This window comes from Musca autumnalis, unplaced genomic scaffold (assembly GCF_047663935.1).
Source record: "Musca autumnalis isolate F117 unplaced genomic scaffold, ASM4766393v1 scaffold_5, whole genome shotgun sequence".
NCBI lineage: Eukaryota > Metazoa > Arthropoda > Insecta > Diptera > Muscidae > Musca > Musca autumnalis.
The window spans coordinates 173,680,853-173,697,659 of record NW_027412088.1 but is presented as its reverse complement, the minus strand read 5'-3'; the positions used below and the strand labels follow the sequence as shown (position 1 = coordinate 173,697,659).

The 16,807-nt window shown below is 37.8% G+C and overlaps 1 pseudogene; it reads right to left on the bottom strand.

The window, feature by feature from the left end:
• Positions 1-5,272: 5,272 nt before the first annotated feature.
• On the bottom strand, positions 5,273-16,242 carry LOC141405226 (uncharacterized; annotated as a pseudogene).
• Between the last annotated feature and the right edge of the window lie 565 nt (positions 16,243-16,807).

Below are 16,807 nucleotides of genomic sequence, written 5' to 3'. Positions count from 1 at the left end.
ATGGACCCATATTGACGATTATTTTTGAATAGACAAAATTGTAGCTAAAATTCTCAAAATACCGATCATTACATATAGTTCGGTTAAAAATTGCAGCTAAAATTCCCAAATTACCGAATATCGGGAGATACCGTCATATGGGGGCTATACCAAAACATGAACCTATGTTGACGATGTTTCGTTGGAGATGTTTTATGACCACTGACCCTCAAATGTCAAATTACAGCTAGTTCGGTTAAAAATTGCAACTAAAATGCTCAAAATACCGAAAATCGGGAGGTACCGATATATGGGGGCTATACCAAAACATGGACCTATGTTGACGATGTTTCGTGGAGATATTTCATGACCACTGAGAACCTCAAATGTCAAATTACAGCTAGTTCGGTTAAAAATTGTAACCAAAATGCTCAAAATACCGAAAATCGGGAGGTACGGTTACAAGGGGGCTATACCAAAACATGGACCTATGTTGACGATGTTTCGTGGAGATGTTTTATGACCTCTGAGAACCTTAAATGTCAAATTGCAAATAGTTCGGTTAAAAATTGTGGCTAAAATTCTCAAAATACCGAAAATCGGGAAGTACCGTTATATGGGGGCTATACCAAAACATGGACCTATGTTGACGATGTTTCGTGGAGATGTTTCATGACCATTGAGAAACTCAAATAGCAAATTACAGCTAGTTCGGTTAAAAATTGTAACTAAAATGCTCAAAATACCGAAAATCGGGAGGTAGCGTTATATGGGGGCTATTCCAAAACATGGACTTATGTTAACGATGTTTGGTGGAGATATTTCATGACCACTGAGAACCTCAAATGTCAAATTGCAGATAGTTCGGTTAAAAATTTTAACTAAAATGCTCAAAATACCGAAAATCGGGAGGTACCGATATATGGGGGCTATACCAAAACATGGACCTATGTTGACGATGTTTCGTGGAGATGTTTCATGACTTCTGAGAACCTCAAATGTCAAATTACAGCTAGTTCGGTTAAAAATTGAAGCTAAAATTCTCAAAATACCGAAAATCGGGACATAACGCTATATGGGGACTATACCAAAACATGATGTTTCGTTGGAGGTGTTTTATGACCACTGAGAACCTTAAATGTCAAATTACAGCTACATATTTCGCTAAAAAACTGTAGCTAAAATTCTCAAATACCGAAAATCGGGAGGTACCGATATATGGGGGCTATACCAAAACATGGACCTATGTTGACGATGTTTCGTGGAGATATTTCATGACCACTGAGAACCTCAAATGTCAAATTACAGCTAGTTCGGTTAAAAATTGTAACCAAAATGCTCAAAATACCGAAAATCGGGAGTTACGGTTACAAGGGGGCTATACCAAAACATGGACCTATGTTGACGATGTTTCGTGGAGATGTTTTATGACCACTGAGAACCTTAAATGTCAAATTGCAGATAGTTCGGTTAAAAATTGTGGCTAAAATTCTCAAAATACCGAAAATCGGGAAGTACCGTTATATGGGGGCTATACCAAAACATGGACCTATGTTGACGATGTTTGGTGGAGATGTTTCGTGACCACTGAGAACCTCAAATGGCAAATTACAGCTAGTTCGGTTAAATATTGCAGCTAAAATTCTCAAAATACCGAAAATCGGGAGGTACCGATATATGGGGGCTATACCAAAACATGGACCTATGTTGACGATGTTTCGTGGAGATGTTTTATGACCACTGAGAACCTTAAATGTCAAATTGCAGATAGTTTGGTTAAAAATTGTGGCTAAAATGCTCAAAATACCGAAAATCGGGAGGTACCGTTATATGGGGGCTATACCAAAACATGGACCTATGTTGACGATGTTTGGTAGAGATATTTCATGACCACTGAGACCCTCAAATGTCAAATTACAGCTAGTTCGGTTAAAAATTGTAACTAAAATGCTCAAAATACCGAAAATCGGGAGGTACCGTTATATGGGGACTATACCAAAACATGGACCTATGCCCATATCCTTTGGTATATAAGTTTGTTGATCACTAGGAACCCTAAGTGCAAAATTATAGCTAATTCGGTCGGCAAATGTGGCGAAGAACGTCAAAATACCTCAAATCCGGAGGTACCGTTATATGGGGGCTATACCAAAGAGTGGACCGATATAGCCCATCTTCGAACTTGACCTGCCTATGGAAAAAAGACCCTAGGGTGCAAAATTTCAGCAATCTATCTCAATTATTGCGGACGCTAGAGTGATTACAACAGACGGACGGACAGACGGACATGGCTAGATCGTCTAAGAATTTTATCCTGATCAAGAATATATATACTTTATAGGGTCGCAAATGATTAGTTCGATGTGTTACAAACGGAATGACAAACTTAATATACCCTCCATACTATGGTGGAGGGTATAAAAAAAAACAAAAAAAGATTATTAAAACAAGTAAGCAAAGGCTATAGTCGGACAGGGCCGACCATGTGATACCCTACACCACAACCTGTAGGAATTAGCTATGTGCAACCGCCTTGCACGCTGAATGTCAGGGTTTGATTCCCATTGAAAAACGCCATGAAAAACGTCAAGTGGCAACTTAGGACACGCCGTTCGGACTCGGCGATAAAAACTAGGTCACATATCAATAACTTAATATGAATCCATTGATATAAGAGAAGCCTCCCTTCTCTTTACTGGGATGTTTGTGGAAGAATATATAAATTATACTTTTCTAAATAATATTCGAAAATAATATTCAAATTGTTTTGAATATCAGGTTCCTTTTCGGAATACACCTAAAATAAATAAATATATATACCATGCAATTTGGTATATTTGATAATTGAGAAAATTGCGAGTTTATTGAAGATGTATCGTCCAAAATTGTGCACTTGTACCTCACATATGCTTCGAAAATAGTTCATTGTGCGCATATATTGTGATATCAAAAATATATTTTATACCGGTAGAAATAACAAACAATGAATAGAAATTCAAAAATTTTGCATGCAAACAAATTTATAAATCCCAAAATTATTCATATTCAATTACACACCAAAAAAGATAGTATAAGTCAGCTGCGCTAACGGCGATATACCTTCAGCCACTAAAAATATATTTATTTTGTAACACGAGTTTGCTTCAAAATACGTGGAATCTGTAAGTATCGTAATATGGGGCTATCCCAAATCAATTTTAGTTTTGGAAATATTTGAGAATTATTTTTCAGATTTATAATTTGTAATTTGCAACTTCTGGATTATTATCCCAGGAAGTATGACTTACCCCGGGAAATGGACCAGAATAGGGAACCTTCTTAAAAAAAAGAAAATAATAATCAAATAGATCCGATACGGGTCCTCAAACTGCACTTTTCCCAAATTTTGTGTGGGATTTAGTCCATAATTCCGACCTGACACATGATTGGATGAAATAATACGATGTGTAAAGTTTCGACCAATCAGAAAATCTCCTTGAGAGTTAACTTGCGGATTTGCGGCGCAAGTACAATCTGCTGGAAAAAATTCAAAACGATTCGAGAGGACTCTTAAATTTCCCTTTTCCGAATTTTGTGTGGGAGGTAACCTAAGGTGTGGACCTATATAGTCTTATCCGATCTATATCTGGAAGGAATAATAATATATGGAAAGTTTGGAGCAAATCGATTGCTTATTTCGCCAGTTATCGTTCACAAAATTTTTCGAAAACAATTTTGAACTTTTTTGGGGGAGGTGTGGACCGACATAGCCTACATTCGAACTTAAACAACGTTTGGGCAAAATATTACGTTGTATAAAATTTGGTTCTAATCGGTAGATCCGTGCGAGAGTTATCGTGCGCACCAGTCAGCTAGACATTAAGAGAGACAGATGAACGGACAGGGCTAAATAGACTCCAAATTGTCTGAAACGAATGTCATCCAAATATACTTGGGGTCTAAAACCAACATTTCGATGAGACACATCTATGGTCGTATTTTGTTTTTATCCCCTTTACCCTAAATCCTGAGGTATAAAATAGGTGGCGAGGCGACCCCACGTTGCAATATTGTATAAAAATCCAATTTGACAACTAAAATGAAAATTTCTCTGTCATGATAAAGACAATTTGTAGCATGGGAGGAAATTGTGGTTCTCTACACAAAACACATTATATATCAGGCAGTAGGTGCGTTATCTAGCAGACACACTATTGCAATTTGCATCAGGGGAAAGGTCAGTAGTTATTATTCCATATATAGGCTACTTTGCCGGTATATGCCTTCCAGAAATTAAAACATGGACCCAAAATAAAATCTGAATATTTTTCATACAAAATTAATGATCAATGTCACCCGCTAAATAATATCAGATCATCATTCAAAATTATAGGCATTTTCTTCTACCTAAACTCTTACCACGTGCAAAATTTCGTGACTATTGAACTATAATTGCGACCTCTAGCGGTTTTATAATTATACTACAAACAAAAAACTGGATATATTAGGCTGTAACTCTGTTGTCTGATCACGTACATCAACATAATTGACATCAATAGAAAGGTCAAGAGATCGTCTTCCAAATGTAACTCACGAGTGGGGAATGTGTCTTTCAGGAATAAAGATATAAGCTGTTTATAAAAAAATTTCACAATTTTCACACAAAAGTTGTGGTCCATTTCACCCTCTAAATATCACCTGATCGCCATCTGAAATCGCAAGCTTCTTCTTTGTCGTATACTCTTATCTTGTTTAAAATTTCGAGGCTATCGGACTATTATTGCGACCTACAGAGCAACTACAAAATCGGATAAAAATTATGTTTTTGGTCCATTTCACCCGCTAAATATTTCACGATCATCACCAATTAAAATAGCGATCTATTCTGATGTGAAACCGACCTCCATAACAAATTTCGTGACGATCGGTCCATAATTGCGGCCTGGAGTTTGATTACAATTTATAATGGACAGACGGACACACGGACGGACGGACGGACGGACACACATCTCAAAATCGTTTTATCTCGCCGAGATATGAAGATTGGTATACCACATTGGGAGTCTCCGACGAATATTTCGCGGTGTTACATGAATTTTTCCCAAAACAAACTTATAATACCCTTTCTACATAGTAGTGTAGGGTATAATTAATGATTAACATTTGCTTCCAACTAAACTTACCTTAAATCATAGTGTCTATGCCATCAATCGCCCACAAATGAAAAGCCACAATCGTATGCTGAAAATGCTTGATTGAAACACCCCCACCCACCCACCCACCTCTTTTAAATCTAAAAAATTTACAAACACAATTTCTTGACTGCTGTAACAAATTCAGTTTTGGTATATTTTATTTATTACGAAATAATTTTTGTTTATTACATTGATAATATAAAAGAAATATGTACATAATTATGTTGTTCCTATTTACGTCGTATCTTCATTGCGACGTACTTAAGGGACTTATTAATTCCATTAAAGGTCCTCCATATAATGCCGGTGCCAAGTTCATCATTTGGTACTGCACCCGTCTTGTAATAAAAGCCATTCAAATTGCTATAGTCCCACTGGGCACTGCAAACGAACAAGAAAATAAAAACAAAAACAATTTAATAAAAGTATTCATTCGCCTTTGCTTCAAAGAGAACTTACTTCGGATCACATGTGAAATGCCACCAACCGCCAGGAAATAAAGAGGCACATTTTTCAGAAGGATTTTTATCATTATCCTGATCGTACGTAGAAAATTGTTCATCATTATGCTGTCCTGTCAGTGAATGTCCACCATTTGACCCTAAATAATCCCTCACTCGTAAACGATATTTATCACTTTCCGCCTCCACATAAAAATATTTATAATGGCTATATCCCCATTTATTATTAAAATCTTGCATTTCTATTTTAAGTTCAGTGGATCCTCGTGGATGGGTTAGAGCATGAATTTTTTCCAGTCCCAACCAAAATTCGCCATTCAAATCGCCAAAACCATTTCTGTAATCTTCCCAATCGCGTTCGAAGGACCACTCTGCCGTCAATTCTTCTTTGTATAACTGTCCAATCGTCATCACAGGCAACCCAAAATGACGTTTCACCAAAGAGCTTATTTCTTATACGACATTGTTTGCCATCGCAAGTTGTGGCATTTGAATTGGCACAAGAGTCGGGTAGTTGTAGGTTGGAACTGTAAATAGACAACAAGAACCAGTAAAAATGAGTAAAAGTAGCTAATGAGCAGCTGAGAAACCAAACTATTGCAAAATATAGAAAGTAGAAAGAACTTAAGTTCGGCCGGGCCGAACTTTTTATACCCTCCACCATATAACTAACTAAAATGGAATAATTTGTTAGAGTTGTATGGAAGTAAAATGGAACAATTAGTTTCCTACTATTAAAACATGGGCCTATAACTACACATTTCTGGCGGAAAATTTTTAGACTCAAAGAAGACTAAATACCATATTTCCTATATTTCGGTAAGAGAATGTGGCTAAAAATTAAAAAAAAAAATACCGCAAATCAAGATGTATGGGGATATAGGAAGACGAGGACCTATACTGATAATACTCTTCTGGAATATTTTATAAACACTTGGAAGACTAAATAACGAGTTTCAGTCATTTCGGTGGGATATTGACGTCACAACCTTCAACATTCTATGGGGGCTATATCTAAACGTGGACCTATACCGACGAATTTTAGTCGAAAATGGGGACAATGTGAATTTTAGTCGAGAATGTGAACAATTTTATATCACCAACGAAGACTAAATACCAAATTTCAACCATTTCGGTGGAATATTGAGGCCACAACGTTCAATCCGAAAGTCGGGAGGTACCGTTCTATGGGGGCTATATGAAAGCGTGGACCTATTCCGACACATTTAAGGGGTAAAGTTGAATACCCTCAACGAAGTCTAAGTACCAAATTTCAGCCACTTCGGAGGAATATTGAGGCCACAACCTTCAAAATACCGAAAATCGGAAGGTACTGTTCTATGGGGGCTATATGAAGGCGTGAACCGATACCGACAAATTTAAAGAGGGAAGTTTTATACCCCCAACAAAGGTTATATACAAAATTTCAACCATTTTGGTGGAATATTGAGGCCTTAACTTTCAAAATACCGAAAATCGGGTGGTACCGTTCTATAGGAGGGGCTATATGAAAGCGTGGACTTTTACCGACAAATTTAAAAGGGAAGATTGACTACCACCAACGAAGTCTAAATACCAAATTTCAGCAATTTCGGAGCAATATTTAGGCCACAACCTTCACAATACCTAAAATCGGGAGGTACCGTTCTATGGCAGCTACATGAAGGTGTGGACCTATACCGACAAATTTAGAGAGGGAAGTTTTATACCGCCAACAAAGGTTATATACCACATTTCAGAAATTTCGGTGGAATAATGAAGCTAAAACCTTCAAAATACCGAAAATCCTGAGGTACCGTTCTATAGGGGCTGTATGAAGGCGTGGACCGATGCCGACAAAATTCTGGGGCAAAGCTTATTACTTCCAACGAAGTCTAAGTACCAAATTTCAGGCATTTCGCTGTGACAATGAAGCTAAACCTTCAAATACCGAAAATCGGGTGGTACCGTTCTATGGGGGCTATGTGAAGGCGAGAACCTATGCCGACAAATTTAAAGAGGGAAGTTTTATACCCCCTACAAAGGTTATATACAAAATTTCAGCCATTTCGGTGGAATATTGAGGCCTTAACTTTCAAAATACCGAAAATCGGGTGGTACCGTTCTATGGGGGCTATATGAAAGCGTGGACCTATACCGACAAATTTAAAAGGGAAGATTGACTACCCTCAAAGAAGTCTAAATACCAAACTTCAGCCACTTCGGAGGAATATTGAGGCCACAACCTTCAAAATACCGAAAATCGGGAGCTACCGCTCTATGGGGGCTATGTGAAGGCGAGAACCTATACCGACAAATTTAAAGAGGGAAGTTTTATACCCCCAACAGAGGTTATATACCAAATTTCAGGCATTTCGGTGGAATATTGAGGCCTTAACTTTCAAAATACCGAAAATCGGGTGGTACCGTTCTATGGGGGCTATATGAAAGCGTGGACCTATACCGACAAATTTAAAAGGGAAGATTGACTCAAAGAAGTCTAAATACCAAATTTCAGCCACTTCGGAGGAATATTGAGGCCACAACCTTCAAATTACCGAAAATCGGGAGCTACCGTTCTATGGGAACTACATGAAGGTGTGGACCTATACCGACAAATTTAGAGAGGGAAGTTTTATATCCCCAACAAAGGTTATATACCAAATTTCAGCCATTTCGGTGGAATATTGAGGCCTTAACTTTCAAAATACCGAAAATCGGGTGGTACCGTTCTATGGGGGCTATATCAAAACGTGGACCGATATAGCCCATTTGCAATGCCAAACATCTTAGGAGTAATAGGAACTTCTATACCAAATTAAATAGCTCTATCTTAAAAATTGCAAGCTGTATCTTGATTTCAACAGACGGACGGACAGACGGACATGGTTATATCGACTTAGAATTTTACCCTGATCAAGAATGTATATACTTTATAGGGTCTCTGATGAATAATTTCGATGTGTTACAACGGAATGACAAATTTAATTATACCCTCCATATTATGGTGGAGGGTATAAAAATGTGTACTAAAAGGTGGTACCTATATCAAGGTGTGGACCTATGTTGACAATTTCTGGTGGAAGAGTTTTGTGAGCGTAATTTGACATTTAAAAATTACTTGAAGTTCTGCCAAACAATGTAACTAAAATGTTCAAATTACCGAAAATCGGGAGGTACCGTTATAGGTTGGCTATACCAAAACATGTAACTATGTTTACAATTTTTGGTTGGGAAGTTTCGTGACTGCGAAAGATAACCTCAAAATTTCAAATTTCGGGTAGTTAAGTCAAAAAATGTTGCCAAAACCCTCAAAATAACGAATATCGGGGAGTACCGTTATATGGGGCCTATACCAAAAAACAGGAAACTATATTGACTACTCTTGATGAGGAAGTGTTGTGACCAATAGGAGCATCAAATGTCAAATTACAGAAATGTCGATCAAGAAATACAGCTAAATTCTCAAAATACCTAAAATGGGGAGGTACGCGGTAAATGGAAATATATTGAAATTTTTTAGTGAGAACGTTGTGCGAATATTGGCATTCTCAAATGAAAAATTACTGCTAGTTCCGTCAAACTATATAGCTAAAACCCTTAAAATACCGAAAATCGGGAGGTACTATTATATGGGGGCTATATTAAAACGTGGATCAATGTTGACGATTTAGGGTGGAGAAATCTCGTGACCACTGGGAACCCTAAATGTTAAATTACAGCTAGTTTGGTCAACATGTTTAGATAAAGTCCTCAAAATACCGAAAATCGGGAGGTGCCGTCATATGGGGGCTATATTAATAATATGGACCACTGTTGACGATTTTTGTTGAGATGTTTCGTGACCGCTGATAACCTAAACCGTCAAATTACAGCTAGTTCGGTTAGAATTGTAGCTAAAAATCCTAAAAATACCGGAAATCGGGTTGTACTATTATATGGGGGGCTTTATCAAACCATGAATATATGTTAAAAATTTTTGGTGCAGCAGTTTCGTGACCATTGAGAATCTCAAATGTCAAATTACAGTAGTTCGGTTAAAAATTGCTAGCTAAAATGCTTGAAATCAGGAGGTATCATTATATGGGGGCTATACCAAAATATGGACCTATGTCCATAATTTTTGGAATATACTTTTTTGGTAACTAACTGTCAAATTATAGCTAACTAGCGTACAAAAACTCAATTTTCGATTTTTCCAATTTTCCGACTTTTCCAGAGAGATTTTCCAAAATTTTCTTCCGTAAAGACCTTCTCCTCGAAAATACGAATAACTGACAAAAAATTTTACAGAAATCGGCCTAGCCGTTCTCATTTTATGAATTACTATACATTTTTTACACCATTTTTATATATATAGATTATAATGTAAGTAAAAACTTCAAAATACCTGAAATCCGGCGCTACCGTTATAGGAGGGCTAAACCAAAACGTGGACAGATATAGCCCATCAGCGAACTTGACCTGCCCTCAAACAAAAGATGCATCTTCCCAAACCTTCTGCGTCCTATCTCCATTTTTGTGGATGCTAGAGTGATTACAACAGACGGACGGACATGCACAGTTCGACCAAGAATTTTACCCTGATCAAGAATATATATACTTTAAAGGGTCGCAAATGCCTTACAATCGGAAAACAAAATTAATATACCCTCTATACTATGGTGGAGGGTATAGAAACAGGAAATTGTTCGTAAATATTTTGGAAGTTAATTATTTACATTTTGAATAAACTATTAGAATATCAGGTACTTACCATGTTCGTAGGGACCCATTATATAGTTTACACTCTCTCGGTTCACCTGTTTAGAAATGCGAAAGTCATAAAAATATTAGCCTTAAAATGGAATAAAAGGAGGATATTTGGAACTGTAAAAGATTACCAAAGTATTGAAATACTTTTTACCCTATGGCAATAGCTTGGGGTAGCTGTACAGTTCAGAAATTTGAATTTGTTATAAAATCAGAAACTCTTTTTTATGCCAAATTGCACCAAATGCGTTTTTATACCCTCCACCATACTATGGAGGGTATAATTAAATTTGTCATTCCGATTGTAACACATCTAAGTATTCATCGGAGGCCCTATAAAGTATATATATTCTTGTTCAGGGTAAAATTCTAAGTCGATCTAGTCATGTCATATAAATCGGTCCAAGTTTTGATATAGATCCCATAGAACGGTACCACCCGATTTTCGGCATTTTGAAGGTTTTAGCTTCGTTGTCGCACCGAAATGCCTGAAATTTGATAATTACACTTCGTTGGGGGTATAAAACTATCCCTAGAATTTTGTCGGTATCGGTCCACGCCTTCATATAGCCCCCTTAGTACGGTACCTCCGGATTTTCGGTATTTTGAAGGTTTTAGCTGCATTATCGCACCGAAATGCTTGACATTTGGTATATAACCTTTGTTGGGGGTATAAAACTTGCCTCTATAAATTTGTCGGTATAGGTCCACACCTTCAGGTAGCCCCAATAGAACGGTGCCTACGGATTTTCGGTATTCTGAAGGTTGTGGCTTAAATATTGCTCCGAAATAGCTGAAATTTGGTATTTAGACTTCGTTGGGGTACTTAATTTTCTCCTTAAAATTTGTTGGCATAGGTCCACGCCTCAATATAGCCCCCATAGAACGGTACCTCCCGAATTTCGGTATTTTGAACGTTAAGGCCTCAATATTTCACCGAAATGGCTGAAATTTGGTATATAACCTTTGTTGGAGGTATAAAATTTCCTTCTCTAAATTTGTCAGTATAGGTCCACGCCTTCATGTATCTCCCGATTTTCGGTATTGTGAAGGTTGTGGCCTAAATATTGCTCCGACATAGCTGAAATTTGGTATTTAGACTTAGTTGGGGGTACTCAATTTTCCCCTTAAAATTTATCGGCATCGGTCCACGCCTTCATATAGCCCCCATAGAACGGTACCACCCGATTTTCCGTATTTTGAAGGTTTCAGCTTTATTATTTCACCGAAATGGCTGAAATTTAATACTTAGACTTCGTTGGGGGTATAAAACTTTCCCCCAGAATTTTGTCGGTATCGGTCCACGGCTTCATATAGCCCCCTTAGAACGTTACCTCCCGATTTTCGGTATTTTGAAAGTTAAGGACTCAATATTCCACCGAAATGCCTGCAATTTGGTATATAACCTTTGTTGGGGGTATAAAACTTCCCTCTCTAAATTTGTTGGTATAGGTCACGTCTTCTGTAGGCCCCATAGAACGGTACCTCCCAATTTTCGCTATTGTGAAGGTTGTAACCTAAATAGTGCTCAGAAATAGCTGAAATTTGGTATTGAGACTTCGTTGGGGGAACTCAAACTTCCCTTTTAATTTTGTCGTTATCGGTCCACGCCTTCATATAGCCCCCATAGCACGGTACCTCCCGATTTTCGGTATTTTGAAAGTTAAGGCCTCAATATTCCACCGAAATGGCTGAAATTTGGTATTTAGACTTCGTAGGGGGTACTCAATCTTCCCCTTTAAATTTGTCGGTATCGGTCCACGCCTTTATATAGCCCCCATAGAACGGTACCACCCGATTTTCGGTATTTTGAAAGTTAAGGTCTCAATATTCCGCCGAAATGCTTGAAATTTGGTACTTAGACTTCGTTGGAGGTATTAAACTTTCCCCTAGAATTTTGTCGTTATCGGTCCACGCCTTCATATAGCCCCACATAGCACGGTACCTCCCGATTTTCGGTATTTTGAAAGTTAAGGCCTCAATATTCCACCGAAATGGCTGAAATTTGGTATTTAGACTTCGTAGGGGGTACTCAATCTTCCCCTTGGAATTTGTCGGTATAGGTCCTCGCCTTCACATAGCCCCCATAGAACAGTAGCTCCTGATTATTGGTATTTTGAAAGTTAAGGCCTCAATATTTCACCGAAATGGCTGAAATTTGGTATATAACCTTCATTGGGGGTATAAAACTTCCCTCTCTAAATTTGTCGGTATAGGTCCACGCCTTCACATAGCCCCCATGGATGGGTACCTCCCGATTTTCGGTATTTTGAAAGTTGTGGCCTCAATATAACACACTGAAATGACTGAAATTTGGTATATAATCTTTGTTGGGGGTATAAAACTTACCTCTCTAAATTTGTCAGTATAGGTCCACGCCTTCATGTATCTCCCGATTTTCGGTATTGTGAAGGTTGTGGCCTAAATATTGCTTCGACATAGCTGAAATTTGGTATTTAGACTCCGTAGGGGGTACTCAATCTTCAACTTTAAATTTGTCGGTATCATTCCACGCCTTCGTATAGCCCCCATAGAACGGTAGCTCCTGATTTTCGGTATTTTGAAGGTTTTAACTTCATTATGGCACCGAAATGCCTGAAATTTGGTACTTAGACTTCGTTGGAGGTATACAACTTTCCCCCAGAATTTTGTCGGTATAGGTTCACGCCTTCATATAGCCCCCATAAAACGGTACCTTCCGTTTTTTGGTATTTTGAAAGTTAAGGCCTCAATATTCCACTGAAATGGCTGAAATTTGGTATATAACCTTTGTTGGGGGTACTCAATCTTCCCCTTTAAATTTGTCGGTATAGGTCCTCGCCTTCACATAGCCGCCATAGAACGGTACCTCCCGATATTCCTCAATATTCCACCGAAATACCTGAAATTTGGTATATAACCTTTGTGGGGGGTATAAAACTTTCCTCTCTATATTTGTCAGTATAGGTCCACGCCTTCATGTATCTCCCGATTTTCGGTATTGTGAAGGTTGTGGCCTAAATATTGCTTCGACATAGCTGAAATTTGGTATTTAGACTTAGTTAGGGGTACTCAATTTTCTCCTTAAAGTTTGTCGGTATAGATCCACGCCTTCATAAAGCCCCCATAGAGCGGTACCACCCGATTTTCGGTATTTTGAAAGTTAAGGTCTCAATATTCCGCCGAAATGCCTGAAATTTGGTACTTAGACTTCGTTGGAGGTATTAATCTTTCCCCTAGAATTTTGTCGGTATCCGTCTACCCCTTCATATAGCCCCCCTAAAACGGTACCTCCCGATTTTCGGTATTTTGAACGTTAAGGCCTCAATATTCCACCGAAATGGCTGAAATTTGGTATATAACCTTTGTTAGGGGTATAAAACTTCCCTCTCTAAATTTGTCGGTATAGGTCCACACCTTCATGTAGCCCCCATAGAACGGTACCTCCCGACTTTCGGTATTGTAAAGGTTAAGGCCTGAATATTCCACCGAAATGCCTGAAATTTGGTATATAACCTTTGTTGGGGGTATAAGACTTTCCTCTTTAAATTTGTCGGTATAGGTCCTCGCCTCCACATAGCCCCCCATAGAACGGTAGCTCCCGATTTTGGGTATTTTGAAGGTTGCGGTCTCAATACTCCTCCGAAGTGGCTGAAATTTGGTATTTAGACTTCGTTGCTGGTACTCAATATTCCCTTTTAAATTTGTCTGTATCCGTTCCACGCCTTCATATAGCCCCCATAGAGCGGTACCACTCGATTTTCGGTATTTTGAAGGTTTAAACTTCATTATCGCACCGAAATGCCTGAAATTTTGTACTTACACATCGTTGGGGGTATAAAAATTTCCCCCAGAATTTTGTCGGTATCAGTCCACGCCTTCGTATAGCCCCCATAGAACGGTACCTCCCGATTTTCGGTATTTTGAACGTTAAGGCCTGAATATTCCACCGAAATGCCTGAAATTTGGTATATAACCTTTGTTGGGGGTATAAAACTTTCCTCTTTAAATTTGTTGGTATAGGTCCTCGCCTTCACATAGCCCCCATAGAACGGTAGCTCCCGATTTTGGGTATTTTGAAGGTTGCGGCCTCAATATTCCTCCGAAGTGGTTGAAAATTGGTATTTAGCCTTCGTTGCTGGTACTCAATATTCCCTTTTAAATTTGTCTGTATCCGTTCCACGCCTTCATATAGCCCCCATAGAGCGGTACCACTCGATTTTCGGTATTTTGAAGGTTTAAACTTCATTATCGCACCGAAATGCCTGAAATGTGGTACTTAGACTTCGTTGCACGTATAAAACTTTCCCCCAGAATTTTGTCGGTATCCGTCTACGCCTTCATATAGCCCCCATAGAAGGGTATCTCCCGATTTTCGGTATTTTGAAAGTTCAGGCATCAATATTCCACCGAAATGGCTGAAATTTGGTATATAACCTTTGTAGATGGTATAAAACTTCCCTCTTTTAATTTGTCGGTATAGGTATAGGCCTTCACATAGCCCCCATAGAACGGTAGCTCCCTATTTTCGGTATTTTGAAGTTTGTGGCCTCAATATTCCACTGAACAGTCTGAAATTTGGTATTTAGTCTTCGTTGGAGCTACAAAACTTTGCTCCAGAAATGTCTGGAACTATATCTCCCAATGTTTGGTATATTGAAGGCTGCGGCATTTTGCAGTTTCCTAAACTGAACAATCTTTTGTCTTTTTCGAGTTAATAACTTTCAAATATGATTCGTCAATGATAATTCCAAATTATGAATACACATTAACAATCACATACCTTCTTCAAGAATGTCCGTAATATAAACAAAGGGACTTGAAGGTCCAGTTGTAGTTATATTACTTTCAACAATTTCCAGTTTAGTTTTTAATTCATTCTGGGTTTCTGTCATAGTTTGCAGTTCGTCGTTATTTTCCAAAAGCAGCTCTATTAAATTCGTAATGTTTTCTTGTGTGGTAGTTTCCAACAATTGAAATTTGTTCACTAGTTCTTCATGGTTTTTTCCAACACTTTCTAATTTTGATTTAGTTTCACTGAACTTGGCATTAGTTTCATTGGAAGTTTTGGTTAATTGCTCTTTCTGGGTTTTTGCCATATTTTGCATTTCCGCCTTATTATGCAGGACCATTTCCATCAAATTCGTTACATTTGCTTGTGTTGCGGTTTCTAACAATTGAAATTTGTCCACTACTTCTTCTTGGGTTTTTTCAACACTTTCTATTTTCGCATTAGTTTTTGCCAACTTTTCAATTTCGGCCTTATTTTCCAGCAGTAGGTCCATCAAAGTCGTTACATTTGCTTGTGAAATAGTTTCCAATAATTTAAATTTGTTCACTAGCTCTTCCTGGCCTTTTCCAAAACTTTCAATCTTCACATTAGTTTCAATGAGCTTGGTATTAATTTCGATGGAATTTTTATTAATTTCAAGAACTTCAAGTTTAAGTACTTCCAGATTTTTCTCATACGTATCCATTCTAGCAATTAGTGCTGCCTGAGATTTTTCATAGGTAGCCAAAAATTCACTTAATTCTGATTTCTCATTTGTATTTGGCTCGGACTGAGGTGTAATATGCTCCTCCATCACATTTATTTTGTCAAACATTCTATCCAATTTTTTCTCAACGATTTCATTCTTTCCATTGTTTTGGATTACTATCGATTTTAGTAATTCCAAAATTTGACTTTCATTCGTAGTTTGGATCGGTTGGGGTCCATCATTATTATTCTTGAGAACATTTTGTGTTATTATTGAAATAAAAACAATTTAATATTTATTTTCATTATTGAAAAAAAAAAAACAACATTTCACTTACTTGTGGCACATTGGCCGCCGTAACAAGACACCACAATAATGCGAAGACAAAGACGATGTGCATTTCACTTTCAATTACAAACTTATTCTAAAAGTGTTCACACATTGCAATTGATTTAATATTATTTATTGGCTGGAGCTGATCGAAAGATTGTGTTTTTGTTTATGGCACAGTGCACTGTGGTTTGTCGATTGTATGTGAGGGTGCGACAAAAATATTTCTATACAACATATCGGAGCGATTTTGTTTGGGAGATGTGGTTTGTAGTGGATAAGCAGCAATGAAGGCATAATTATTTTCAATTTAAGTTGCAGATTTCGCTAGTCTCCATATACAGATACTAGGGGGGAGTTTAGTATGGAAAGAAAAAAACTTAAAGGGTGTTTTGCGTTTCTGATTCTTGGGATTGCACTGAGCAAAAAAGTCCACTAGATCATACGTCCACGGTAAACATCGATCTTCCCCATTTTAACTTGCCATTATTTTCCTTCTTTTTATACCCTCCACCATAAAATGGGGAATATATTAAGTTTGTCATTCCATTTGTAACTACTCGAAATAATCATTGTAGACCCCATAAACTATATATATTCTTGATCAGCGTGCAATTCTACATCGATATAGCCATGTCCGTCCGTCTGTCTGTCTGTGGAAATCACTCTAGCG